A 14,273-nucleotide genomic window follows, 5' to 3' on the forward strand; every position below is an offset into this window, starting at 1 on the left:
AGGAGGGGAAACCTACAAACGTGGAAGAAGATGATCCTGAGCTGTTCAAACAGGCAGTGTACAAACAGACCATGAAGCTCTTTGCTGAACTGGAAATTAAAAGAGAAGCCAAGGAGATGCATGAAAGGAAGCGACAAAGGGAAGAAGAGAGATTGAAGCCCAAGAAAAAGCCAAACGAGAGAGGGAGTGGCAGAAAAACTTTGAGGAAAGTCAAGATGGTCGTGTGGATAGCTGGCGAAATTTCCAAGCAAACACAAAAGGCAAGAAAGAGAAGAAAAATGGAACTTTCCTGAGACCACCAAAAGTAAAAATGGAGCAGCGTGAGTGACCCTTTGGGGTCACAGTCACAGAACCTTCCTCCAACTGCCTCCCTCCCCTCCTGCTTTGAAGGACTCATTCTTTCTCCCACCTCTACCCCAACATAGAGTAGTATTTGCTTTTAGTCCATTTTGTTTCAATACAGTTTAATATCAAATCAGAGTAATTTTTTTATACATTGAAATGAGGGACTCGGTTTTAAAAAACAAAACCCCTTCCCCACTCCTCACCCTACAGGCAACCAGGATAGGAAATTGCCACCTTGGTGCACCTTCTGTTCCCACAGCCTCTGACTTAATGTTTTGTACTTCACTGGAATGGTGATGGTTAGAAACTTTGTGTATAGTTTATGGAAATCATTCAATTAAACACGCTGCTTAAAATGGTGTTGCAGTGACTTCTGAGACCAGCCCGGAACACTTAGGAAGCGTTTTTCTTTCAGCTGCTTGCTTCTGAGTGTGGCATCCTTCGAAGTTCCAGCTCGGACAGGGAAGGCAGTGCAGGCAGGCAGAGCAGTCACTGTTGACCTGCTTCCCCGTGGTGTTTGGCATGTGCCCTCCTAATCTGCCTGACAAATAAACGTGGTATGAGGCTCTAAGGCACCCAAACCTGTACACTTTCCAAAGAGCTAGCTATCTGCTATGCGGTTCATTGTGCCCCAGCCTGTCTGTATTCATTAGTAAAATTCTGTATGTGTAATAAATTTTTATACCCAAACAAACAAAAAAAAGATAAAGGACAATGTAGAGAACAAAATTTAATGATTTCCAGGTCTTGGGGAAGGTGAACAGAATAGCACATTGATTAAAAATAGGGCAGAGCCTATTGTTTTTTGTGCACCTGTGAATAGATGACTTTGCGGAAGTTGTATCATATCTATTGTTAAGAATTTAATTACGTCCCCCCTACAGATACATAATTGTAAATCTCAGCCTCTTTTTTTAAAAAAAAATTTTTACTTACTATTATTTGTGTGTGTACCGTCAAATTGGATCTGACTGGTACAGGAGGAGATTGTTCCTCCTTCTCCAGCAGAGCATCTAGTGGATTTGAACTGCACGCCTCTGGGATTGCAGTGCAGCTTCTTGCCACTAAGCCACCAAGAGCTCAAATCCCAACCTCTTCTATGCCTGTGGTTATAATCCCATTTGGGGATAAGTTGTCTTTGTTATGACTATGAGGAAGGATATAATCTCCTTTGAAAATAGGTTGTCTTTGTTTTGTGAATGTTGTTGTTAGATGTGAATGAGGAAGGATTAATGTAGGATCTATCTTGAGTCAATCTTTTTTAAGATATGAGATTAAATAAGCAAACAAGTCAAGATGGGGAAGAAAGATGCCAGACCACATGAAGATCACCCAGGAGCAGAAGCTTGAAAGAGACAGGATCTTCCTCCAAAGACGACAGAGAGAAAGCCTTCCATTAGAACTGGCATAGGAATTCAAACTCCTGGTCTCCAGAGCTTTGAGAAAATAAATTTCAGTTTGTGAAAGCCACCTGCTTACGGTATTTATGTTACCATAACATTTCATAACTAAGATATTTTTACAGAACAAGCAAGTAAAACTGAGTAGCTCATATACAGCCAAAAGCCTCATGGAACTTACTTCCTTGATCACATTACATGGGACATCCCAGTCAAAAAACTCTTGACCTAGACACTGTTGGGTGGTTGTGCTCTGCCTTATGAGACAATGTGTGGTGTCCAGGTTTCAAAAACATTTTAAGTGGCCATCCAAGACACAATTGGTCTCTTATCTGCCTGGAACAATATGGAAAGAGGGGAGTCAGGAGTAGAGGAGGCTGATTGTGTGGCTAATTGCTTACATGAACAATTTTGTTTGCCTTGAAACCAGAAGTACTAGACAGTTCCCAACTACAGTAACTGGAGGGAGCTCAGGTGGCTTAATGGTAAGAAATTGTTCTGCCAATTCAAAGATACACGGTTCATATCCATCAGTTGCTCAGGGAGTTAATTCTGACTTGACAGCACTTAACAACTATAAGTGGGCACTTTGATCTAAGATACTATAGAAAAACTTTGATTGAAACAGTATGATGCAGAACGGAATTTCAAGTTCTTATAGACTCCAGATGTTGGGAGCGATAGATGTTAGATGAAACCTTGAAATGGAGATAATCTTTACTCTGTGAACCAAAAAAAGTCCCTTGAAGTCTTCTTAAAATGGAATAATAGTTTAGCTTAACGAGTGAAAAACATATGCTGTAAACACTAGGCTCTTCTAAGAACTATACAGGACCAAGTGGATAACAGCAACTCAGAAGCTTAGATAGAAACTATAAAAACCCTTATTGCTGTCTTGTGGAACCTATTCATAGGTGACCATCCAGTGATTTTTCAGAGAGTGTAAATGATGTGAGAGGAAACTGTCCGTCTTTGTTCCATTGAGCAGCTGGTAGGTTTGAACTGCCTGACTTTGGGTTGACCGTGAACCAGCCGTGATGGTGGGTTGACCATGAAGCCACCAGAGCTCCCCTAACTGAGGAACCTTAGGAGGCAGTGAGTCAATGGGGGAAGAGTAATTTGGAAGAGAGGTGTGAATGTTGCCAACTCAAAGATAAGTAATCCATGTGATTAAAAATAGTACATGTGGAAACTACTGACTTGGTAAGATACTTGCTGTATATATATTCTCAACAACAAAATAAATACGTTGAAAAATATTAAATTCCTCTTAATTTATCTCTAAGTAGTATCCACAAACAACAATTTTCATTGTATCCATTAGCTTTGAAATATCTCCTTTGTACTCAGGTATATTCTAAGCATGACGTTATGTTTACGTAATGACATGATCACCCAAAGCAAGCATCCAGGTTCCCTGGTGCCACAAGCAGTTTTCATTTTACTGCTAAAAATCAGCAGTTTGAACCTACCCAGTGATACCACAGAAGGAAAAGAATAATCTCCTGTTGATCAGATTAAGCCAGTAACACCTTAAGAAGCATAGAACACAAGGTCACCATGACTCAGAAGTGACTCCATGGCAACCAATCACTGTCACTTTGCTAATAATAAGTACTGCCAAGATCGTTGAAACCATGGTACAGAATACTCCTCGTGCTTCCTCTGGAACATCCTGGATTTGTGTAGTATTTTCTAATTTTACTACATCTGTATTTGATAAATGTGTTACTTGTTAGATGCCATCAAATTGACTGACTCATAACAATCTTGTGAATAATGGATCTGAATGTTGCCCTATCTTGTGCCGTCCTTACCATCTCTAATATATACACAAGACAATTGATACACTCGCTGTGTTGATCCCTCTAGTTGAGGATCTTTTGCTGACCCTCCAGGTTTCCAAGGATGAGGAAAAAAAGGATGAGTCCTGGTCACATGTCTTCCGACACAGGCTTGTCTGTTCTTTAGGTAATCTGAGTCCACTCAGTACTTTTCTCTAGCACCACAACTGAGAGGGCTTGGTTCTTCTCTCTCTCTTACCCATTGTCCTACTAACAGATGCACAGGAAGTAATTGAAAATACCATGGTTTGGACTAGGTGCACCTTAGATCTTTAGCACTTTGGAGAGGTTTTTAATAGATTCCCCATTGCAGCATGTCTTTTGATTTCTTTACATCTCTAGGAATGAGAATTGACCTAACAATGTTGGAAGAAAAGTTCTAATAACCTAGAAAAGATTTAAAAAATGCATATCATAGCCATTCCATGTCCAAGTATACATTTTAATGAAATCTATGTATTCAGCAGGAAAAATGCACGTGATAGTTGTTGTTAGCTGCACTGATAAGTCATGAAACCCCATGTGTGCAGAGAACTGCTCTCAGGATTTCCAAAGCTGTGAATTTTGCCGAGTGGGTAAACTGTGGTATATGTACATAATGAGATGCTGCCCAGCAGTAAAAACAGATAAATAAGAACTGTATACATTAAAACACCAAACAGTAAAAATCAAGTCATGGGACAGTACACATAGTAAAATTCCAAAAGACAATATATGCAAAACTAAATAACATACTTAGTGGATCATAACAAATTATGGCCAACATTCAAAAGCTTAGGAATCCCAGACACTTAATTGTATTCCTTCAAAATGTAGAGTTAGACCAAGAAGCTATTGTCTGAACAGAAAAAAGGAATACTTCATGGTTGAAAATCAAGAAAGGATGTGTGTGAGAGGTGTAACCTTTTTCCATACATATTCAGTTTGTTTCATTTGAGCAGATCACTTGAGAAGCTGGACTTAGGACTTATCAACAACCTCTGGTATGCTGATGACACAATCTTGCTTTCTGAAAGCAAGGAGAACTTGAAATGCTTGCTGTAGAAGATCAAGTACTAGTACTTTCAATATGGACTACATCTGAACATTAAGAAAACAAAAATCCTCGCCACTGGGCCAATAGGAAGCACCCAGATAGATTGAGAAAGGACAGAAGTTGGTGTGCCTTTAGTTGCTCCAGACCGTTGTTCGGCGTGCGGAGTGAAGATCGCTCTGTGGCGAGTCGTCGCCATGGCCATTTGTCAGTTCTTCCTTCAAGGCCTGTGCCGCTTTGGAGATCGGTGCTGGAATGAGCATCCTCGTGCCGGGAGTGCAGGCGGGGCGCGGAAGCAACCTCAGCAGCAGGCCTCAGGTAGTACCAGACGGTGGAATGACGGTAATCAGAGATCCTCCAGTGTGATCCAGCCATCCAGTTTCTCCAAGTCTGCGCCATTAGGGGGCAGCAGAGATCAAGTGAATCCATCAGGCAGCACTCTTGGTTCTGGAACTTCATCTAGCAACAGTGGAGATTTGAGATTATCTCAGAGCTCACTTACTTCACTTAACTCTGATGAGCAGAAAGATGAAAAGAAACTTATAGAAGGAACTATAAAAGATATGGAGGTTTGGGAATCATCAGGACAGTGGATGTTTTCTGTTTATTCTCCAGTGAAAAACAAGCCTAATGTTTCAGGCATATGTCACTATGAAATTCCTGACAAAGACGTCAAAAAACTATTACTACGTTTTCTTAATGAAATAAAGGAAAACACGGGAAACTTGTTAGAAGAATTCAGGAAAACAATACAAGAACAAAATGAAAAATTCATTAAAGAGGTAGAAATCTTACATAAGAAACAGTTAGAAATTCCAGAGCTTTATGATAAAAATAACAGAAATAAACAACACTATAGAAGAACAGGCAAGTAGAGTCGAGGCAATGGAAGAAAGAGTTAGTGAGATAGAAGACAAAATTGAAGTTACACGTTTTGAAGAATATTTGGAAAAAACAAAGCTGAACAGGAAATAATGGTTTTGGAGGACACCATCAAGAGAAACAATATACGCATAATGGGAATTCCAGAGGGAATGAGAGGAAGTCCAAAAAAAATTTTTGAAGAAATAATGGCAGAAAACTTCCCAGATATCATGAAAGACAACATTTTAATTGAAGAAGCTCAACGAACCCCATCTTGGTTCAATCCTAAGAGAAAAACACCAAGACATATGATAATTAAGCTTTCCAAAACTAAAGATAAAGAATTTTGAAAGCAGCTCAAAAAAAGCAAAATATCAAATATAAAGGTATCCCACTAAGAATAAGTGCTGATTTCTCCTCTAAAACTATGCAAGCAAGAAGGGAATGGGATGACATATACACAATCTTGAAAGAATTTAACTATCAGCCAAGGATACTATACCCAGCAAGACTGTCATTCAAAATTGAGGGTGAAGTTAAGATATTCCCAGATAAACAGGAATTAAGGGAATTTCTAACTACCAGACCTGACCTAACAAAAATATTAAGAAGAGTCCTCCAGAAAGGAAACCAACAGTCAGCAACTGAGGATAGTGACGTTGAATAGTCACTTGAATACATATCACAACAAAATTATAGGAAATCTAGGATGCAAAGTTGAAATGAGCAATAAAAGGAATTGTGATTAGTTTAATACAGAATTTTTACACACTGAAGAAAAAAGCAGTTTTAAGAAATAACATAGGACATTAAGTTTATAATACTTAGTATTACCCGCAAAGTAAATCGATCAGCTAAATGAAGAAAAATGACTCAATACCAAAAACAGCAATAATTAATAAAAGGGAATTTTTTTAAAGCCTGAAAGTAAATGGGAACAAAGAAGCCATCAACCTCACACACAAATATAACAATAACAAAATTTTTATATAAATATGTGGATGAAAATATGGCATATCCTGAGGGACATTGGAGCAGAAGGGTAAAAATATCCTCAAAGGATTGTGGGGATAGGGAATAATACCAAAAACCCCACAGTAATTTAAAAAACAGTATTAATATTCTTAGCAATATAAGTATCTTATAAATAGACTTGAAGTAAAAATTCATCAAAACAAAGAACTTTATATGACAACCAATCTACCCAGAAAACATAGCAGTTATAAAAATCTACATATCTGATGTGAGAGCCTTGAAATTTATAAAGCAAATACTTGCAGAATAAAGGATTTAAATGCTGTAGACTAACAGCCAGTTAGACCTAACTCATATTTGTCTGTATTTTAACCAGATAACAGCACCTCTGTATATGTTCTATACGACTGTACACTGACCATTCTTCAGAATAAAGAAACCATTTTCAGGACACAAGATAATGAATATACTAAAAAACCAGTGAGTTGTAGAAAAATTTAAAAATAGTAAAAATCTTTGGGACATAGTGAAAGCGCAGTGCTCAGCATAAAATTCAAAGACTTAATTCTATACCATTGTTACACTTTTTTATGTTGACTTGTATGATTTCTGTTATGTTGCCATTTGCGCTTGTGATGGATAAAGCATTGCCTAAAGTGGTTTTCATTTGAATCAAGGTAGAAGCCATGCTGTACTTCAGAATGTAATTGATGAAGAAATAAAACTTATTTTATTAAAAAAAAAGAAAGGACAGAAGTTTTCAATTATTTTATTTTTTTGGGGAATAATCAATACCGATACCAGTCTAGAAATTAAAAGACGTAGTGCCTTGAGAAAGTCTATTGTCAAGGACTCACCAAAGCCCTAAGGAGCATTGATGTCAGTTGAAAGACTAAGGTGCACTTGATTCAAGCATAGTCTTTTCAGTCATTTGTTATGAATTTGAGAGCCCTACTCATATTGAACAATTCATATTCATATTGGACAATGAATAAGGATGACAGAAGAAGAATCAATGTCTTTATGTCACAGTTGTGTTGGAGGAGTTCTGGCTATCCCATGGACTGACAGAAGAACAGACAAGTATGTTTTGGAGAAGGTACAAGCAGTGTTCCTTAGAGGCAAGGATGATGAAACTTTATCTCGAATATTTTGGACATGTTACTGGGAGGGACCAGTCCTTGGAAAAAGACTCATCCTTTTCCCTTCATCCTTGGAAAGGTAGATGATCTGCAAAAGAGAGGAAGAACCTGAACTAGATGGATCAACTTATTGAGTGTATCAGTTGGGCATGTTGTCAGAGGGGCCAGATCTTGGAAAAAACATCATGCTAGGAAGTGTAGAAGGTCACTGAAAGAGATCCTCAACAGAATAGATTGACACAGTGACTGTAACAACACAAGCATGCCAGAGATAGGATGGTGCAGGATAGGGCAGGCTTCATAACTTTTGCTGATAGGATCTCTTTGAGTCCTAAGTTAACTGAACTGCCCCTGACAAAAATTTTTATTGTTGTTGGTAATTGCCTTTGAGGCAAACACGACTCACTGTGCCCCTGCGAACAAAAGGCCTGAAGCCCCTCTACAACTATAGACATTCATAGAGTTTCCGAAGGCATGTTTAGGAAGTGGATGTCACTCCTGCTTCCAACCTAACAACAATAGCTAAAAGAATGTAATTTATAATTCCTCATAATTTATATTGTAAACAATTATAATGTATAACATATCCTCATAAACTGCATGGCTTTTTCATTGCTTATTATGTGTTACAGATATTTCTCTCCCAGTTTGTGTCAGCTAAAATTCTTAGAGTTACAAACTTTATGGTAAATGTAATTACTTAAGTGATATGATAAAGAAATTATTACCCAGTTGCAACTAGTGATACTATTGCTTGAAGAGAAATATAAAGTGTAACTGTTAAGGGAGCTCTAGTGGCTTAGTAGTAAGAAGCTGCACTGTCACCCCAAAAACTGTAACTGTTGAGCTTTTTTGCTTTTCTAAGGCTTTGTATTTTTTTTCTTCTGTTTTATCTTCCAATTCTAGAAATAGCAAGCGAAGAAGAATCTCCAGTGCCTTCCTACCCTCATCGAAACGGGAGCTCTATTCCAGAAGAGTTGATCAGCCCTGCTGTTGATTATGTACCATCTGAGCCTGTAGGTCAAGAGCAGCCAAGGAGTCCAGACCAAAGTATACTTACAGAAGATATGGTTTTTTCCCAGGAACTAGAATCATCTACCTCTCCCAGTAAACAGGTAAGTTAATATATAATAATGTTTTTTTTAATTAAAGCTTCTTTAGAAATAACTTTCTAAAAGGTATATTATGAACAGTTGTATTATTCCTATTCATGATAATAATGACTATCACCTACACTCATAACATACCGGATGTAAGAAGTAATTTGATTTATCCCACTGTCACCACTTTAACCTTTAGCTCTCTTATGGGACAAAGTAGAACTGTCCCAACAATTTCCAAGTTCAGCAAGACCAGATGCCACATGATCCTCTTGAGAAGTGGATAGTGGATTTGAACCTCCAACCTTTTGGTTAGCAGTCCAGCTGTACCATCAACGCACCTTTCATTGACTCATAGGGACGTATTCATTACTTAAGTGATGATGATGATGATGATGATGATTATAAGCTATCAATATTGAGAATAGAGGAACTTCCTAAAGACTATTAAGTATAATGTTCTACAATACAACTTCTTACTGAAATCTGATTTATTCTGTAACAGAAACAATAAGTGCTTAAATCATACTGGTGTGGCATTAAGAAATATTTGATCATTCATAATGAGTTGTAAAAAATTAATAGTTTCATCTCTTTAATACAGGTCTGAAATCACCGTTGAATCAACATTAGGATAATGGCACTTATTATTATCCTTAAATACATTGTTCATGGAAGAAACTAGCCAGTGAAAACCTAAAATAAAAGCATTAATTTTATTAACGCTTGTTAATGGATTTTAAAACAAATCCAGGAATTATTATAACAGTATTAAATAGTAACACAAATACTGTTAAAAAGCATTTTTTAAATTCATAATAGAATATCTTCTATTCCATTTTTAATGGAATGAAAAATTAATTCCATCTCCCTTATTGAAAAATTGAATTCATCTATTTTAGAGCACTAGAAACATTGAGGGGGGAAAACATTTTTTTCCTGGAAAGAACATTTTTATTTTAATGTCTTTTGCACATATTTCAAGTCAGTCTATTTGGATTGCAGTGCTTATAGACTTCTAATTAAGCTATTTTCTTTTGATGGATTATTTTATTATTTATTATTATTATTATTATTATTATTATTATTATTATTCATTTTAATGAAAATTTACAGAGACTTTGGATTTCCATTCATTCACTGTAGCACTTTTCTCTCTTCCAACCCCTCCCCCATCCCCAGTTCGCTCTCCTTTTTGAAAAGTAAAAGAAAAATTCTTTCATTGTTTTACAGTCCCTCCCCTCAAGTCCACTCTACTGTGTAGCCTTTGTTCTGGACTCCTGTCATGACAACAAGATCTAATCACATATCTCTTTTAAACAGTTCTCTCCCTCATCTGTTTTAATGAAGTACACCTAATTTATCCCATCTTTCTCAGTCTCCCCCCGACACCTATGTCAGTCCCATTTTACAACAGTGGCACCATGTAGTATTTGTCCTTTTGTGACTGAGATATTTTACTCGGCATAATGTCCAGCGTCACCCTTAAGCTATTTTCTTAGTGACTTATTTGTCATAGACAGTAAGTTTTGTTGCACAGCTAATGTATTTGTAGCATGATTCTTGGTTTTAAGATATTTACAACCAAACTATATTGAATTGCTGATTGACATAACCTTATTTATAATTTCTTATAACTGGATTAGATTCTCTCCAGCATCATTACTGAAATTCAGGATAGCAAAAACTGATAAAGTACTAAAAGTTTGTTTTTCTCACAGAAATATTTCAAAGGTCCAAACTACTGTATCTTAAAATGGTTTTTGTAGTAAAGGCTAATATTATGGAGTGCTTATTAATAAGTACCAAATAGTTTGCTGACTATATTATATGTATGATCTTTTGTTCTTTGTTCTTTGAAGCACTACTGTAAGTTCGACTCTGTGATAATCCCTGCTCTGAAAATTAAGCCATCTAGGAAACATGTCCAAAGCCCAGGGACAGGAAGTGGTGGTAGCCAGGAACCAAATGAGGCATTCTGATTTCCCTGTGATGAAAGTGTAAACATTTTGTCCTTCATAATGATCTCTGTGGACAGTCTTACTTCCTCCTTCCTTTTATATAAATATACATGTTTAGTATTTTAAAAGTATTATAGGGGATTTATATCACTTAAATATTCACCACGTCCAGCTTATTAAAAACATCTTGGCATGCTAGCAACTTTTTTGTGTGCCTTAAAAAAAACCTTTACATCTTAATCACTAGCTAATTAGGAAAAAAAATTTTTTTTTCATTTTTTACATGTGTAGGAGAGACCGGTCCTTAGAGAAGGACATCATGCTTGGGAGAGTGGAGGGCAGGCGCAGGAGGGAAAGGCCCTCTAGGAGATGGATTGATTTGGTGACTGGGGTAATCGGGATTAGCGTGTCAGAGACAATTATATTGGCACAGGACAAAACAGAGTTTAGGGCTATTGTACATAGGGTCGCTATGAGTCGCAAGCGGCTCGACGGCACATAACAGGAACAACAGGTTGTTTAAAGCTCTTTGTAAATGTTATCTTTCATTAACTTACGTCTTTAACTTAATATAGAATTTTGCAACTCACTCATAAAATAGTTCCCATTTGGTTGTCTGTTTGAACAGTCACCTCCCAAAAGCTGCACATCTGTATCAAAGCAAGAGTCCAGTAAAGGAAGTCACAGGACTGGAGGACAGTATGGTCTACCTGTCAAGTCTCATCAGCACTCTTATAGTTGGTCAGATGAATCATTATCGATGACACAGTCAGGTAAGACTAATTGTGTGGAATTTATCTCCTTTATGCTGCATTTCAATTCTTTTAGAAGCTTCATATTTTATAAGCTTTATATTTATAATTTATACCTGTAAGCTATATTCTTAAATTAATGTCTAGAACTCAGATTGCACTATTTCTAATCCAGATATTTATATTACCACTGACTTGTTGCCACTGAGTTGAAACCAACTCAGAGCTAACCTTCCAGCAGGTTTTCAGAGGTTATAAATTGCACAAGAGGAGACGGCTCATCTTTCTCTCTCAGAGCACTTGGTATATTTGAATGCCTTTGGGTTAGTTATACAACTCCTTACCCACTAGTCCATCAGAGCTCCCTATTTGTATCATACTATTAACAAAACCCCACACTGTACTCTTTTTCCATTTAAGTAAATTGAAAAAAAAAATTGGGTCTTAGGTAATTTAAACTGAGAGAAAAAATCTTTAAAACTCACTCATTGCTATGGGTTGAGTCAGAACCAACTCATAGCTGACCCTCCAGCAAGTTTTCAGAGACTAAATTACTCAGAAGAAGACTGTCCATCTTTACCTGGTGAATTTGAAGCACTTGCCTTTGGATTAGCAGCTCAGCCCCCTTACCACTGAGCCATCATATTATTACAGAGATTGAAATCAAGGCAATAGTAAGATACCATCTCATCCCACAATAACAGAGTTTAAGGGAAAAACAGAAGAGAAATCAATACTGGTGAGTACAGAAAATGTAGAACTCTTTTAAACTGCTTGCTGGTGGGATTATAAAATGGTTTGTTGTAGAAACAATATGGGGCACTTCTTTTAAAAGTTGGAAATGAAAATACTTTGTAAGCTAGCAATCCCACTACAAAGTCTATATCCTAGAGAAGTAAGACCTGTGACAAGAACAGATATGTGCACACCCATGTACATGGCAGTATTATTCACAATAGCACAAAGTTGGAAACAGCCTAGTTGCCTGTCAATAGAGATGGATACACAGAGTATGGTGCATGCACACAGTGGAGTACTATACTACATTAAAGAATAATGAATTTGCAAAGGACCTCATTATGGATGACCCTGAAGGACATTATGCTGAGAGAAATGAATCAATCATAGAAGGGCAAATAATGCATGACACTACTATTGTGAATATTATAATATAATGTGCAAAGAACTGAGTCAGAAAAACAGAAGGCATGGACTCACTCAGCATTTCTTAAGCTGAAGGACCTGAAGAACAAATTCAAGCCCCGAGTTGTATTACTTAAGCATACGATAGGCAGAAAGTTGAATGATCCAGGCAGCACCAAAAGAAGATGGAAAGAGTACATAGAGTCACTGTCCCAAAAAGGATCGGCTCAGGTAGCTTCACTGCAATCCCAGAAGTACGTGGTTCGAATCCACCAGATGCTCTGCAGAAGGAGGAGCAGTCTCCTCCAGTACCAGTCAGATCCGACTTGATGGTACACACACACACAAAATAATAAAATTTAAAATTAAAAAAATAAATAAATAAATGGCTGACACAGAAGAATTTCATGAAATAACACATGATCAATAGCCTATGGTATTGGAGGAAGTTCAAGCTGCTCTGAACGAATTGGCAAAAATCCAAGCTCCAGGAATTGATGGTTTACCAATTGATATACTTCAACAGATAGATGTAGATGTAGCCCTTGATGCATTTGTTAGGTTGTGCCAAGAAATCTAGAGGACAGCTGCCTGGCCTACTGACTGGCAGAGATCCATATTTATTCTCATTCCCAAAAAAGGTGATCCAACAGTGTGTGTGTAAATTACCAAACAGTGTCACTAATAACACACACACACACACACACACACACACACACACACACAAAATATCCTACTGAAGATTATCCAGAAATGATTGTAACAGTAAATCAACAGAGAATTGCCAGATGTGCAAGTAGGATCTAAAACAGACCATGGCACTAGGGAGGTAACCAATATTAAATGAATCTTCATTGAAAGCAGGGAATACCCGAAAAATGTCTTTGTTTCATTGACTATGTAAAGGCATTTGACTGTGTGGATCGCAACAAATTATGGCTAACCTTCAGAATGGGAATTCCAGAGCACTGAATTCTGTTTATGTAAAACCTATAGTTGGGCCAGGAAGTCATCATAAGAACAGAGCAAAGAAACACTGCAAAATTAAAAAAGGTTGTATGACAGGGATGCATCCTATCTCCGTACCTTTTCAATCTATATGGAGAACAGATTATTTGGGAGGACTTTATGAGGAAGAATGTGGCATCAGGATGTGAATAAGACTCATCAACAACCTGTGCTATGCAGATATCATAACCTTGCTTGCTGAAATTAAGAATTACCTGAGACATCTGCTGCAAAAGGTCAACTTCAGAATGGACTCAAGTTCAACATCAAAAAAACAAAGATTCTCACCATTGGGCCAGTTCTCAGCATCATGATAAATGGAGAAGAGATTTAAATTGTTAATCATCTTCAGATTGCTTGGCTCCACAATAAACACTCTTGGTACAAGCAGCCAGGAAATTAAAAAAAAAAAACCCTAGGGAGCTCTGGTGGTTTAGTGGCAAGAAGGCACGTGGATGCTCTGCTGGAGTAGGAGGGGCAATCTCCTCCTGCACCAGTCAGATCCAACTTGACAGTTGTTGTTGTTGTTATGTGCCATTGAGTTGCCTGCGAGTCATAATGACCCTTTGTACAACAGCCCTAAACTCTGCTCTGTCTTCTGCCAGTCTCACCGTCTCTGACATCCCCATTACTCCAGTCACTGAACCAATCCACCTCATAGAGGGTCTTCCTCTCCTGCACTGTCCCTCCACCCTTTCAAGCATGA

At 37.5% G+C, this 14,273-nt stretch overlaps 1 pseudogene; it reads left to right on the plus strand.

Moving 5' to 3' along the window:
• Window positions 1–328, plus strand: part of LOC102866876 — an 892-nt pseudogene extending 564 nt beyond the window's left edge.
• Window positions 329–14,273: the final 13,945 nt, after the last annotated feature.

Source organism: Elephantulus edwardii, unplaced genomic scaffold (genome assembly GCF_000299155.1).
Source record: "Elephantulus edwardii isolate Elephantulus edwardi_28Jun2011 unplaced genomic scaffold, EleEdw1.0 scaffold00061, whole genome shotgun sequence".
In the NCBI taxonomy this organism is placed as follows: Eukaryota; Metazoa; Chordata; class Mammalia; order Macroscelidea; family Macroscelididae; genus Elephantulus; species Elephantulus edwardii.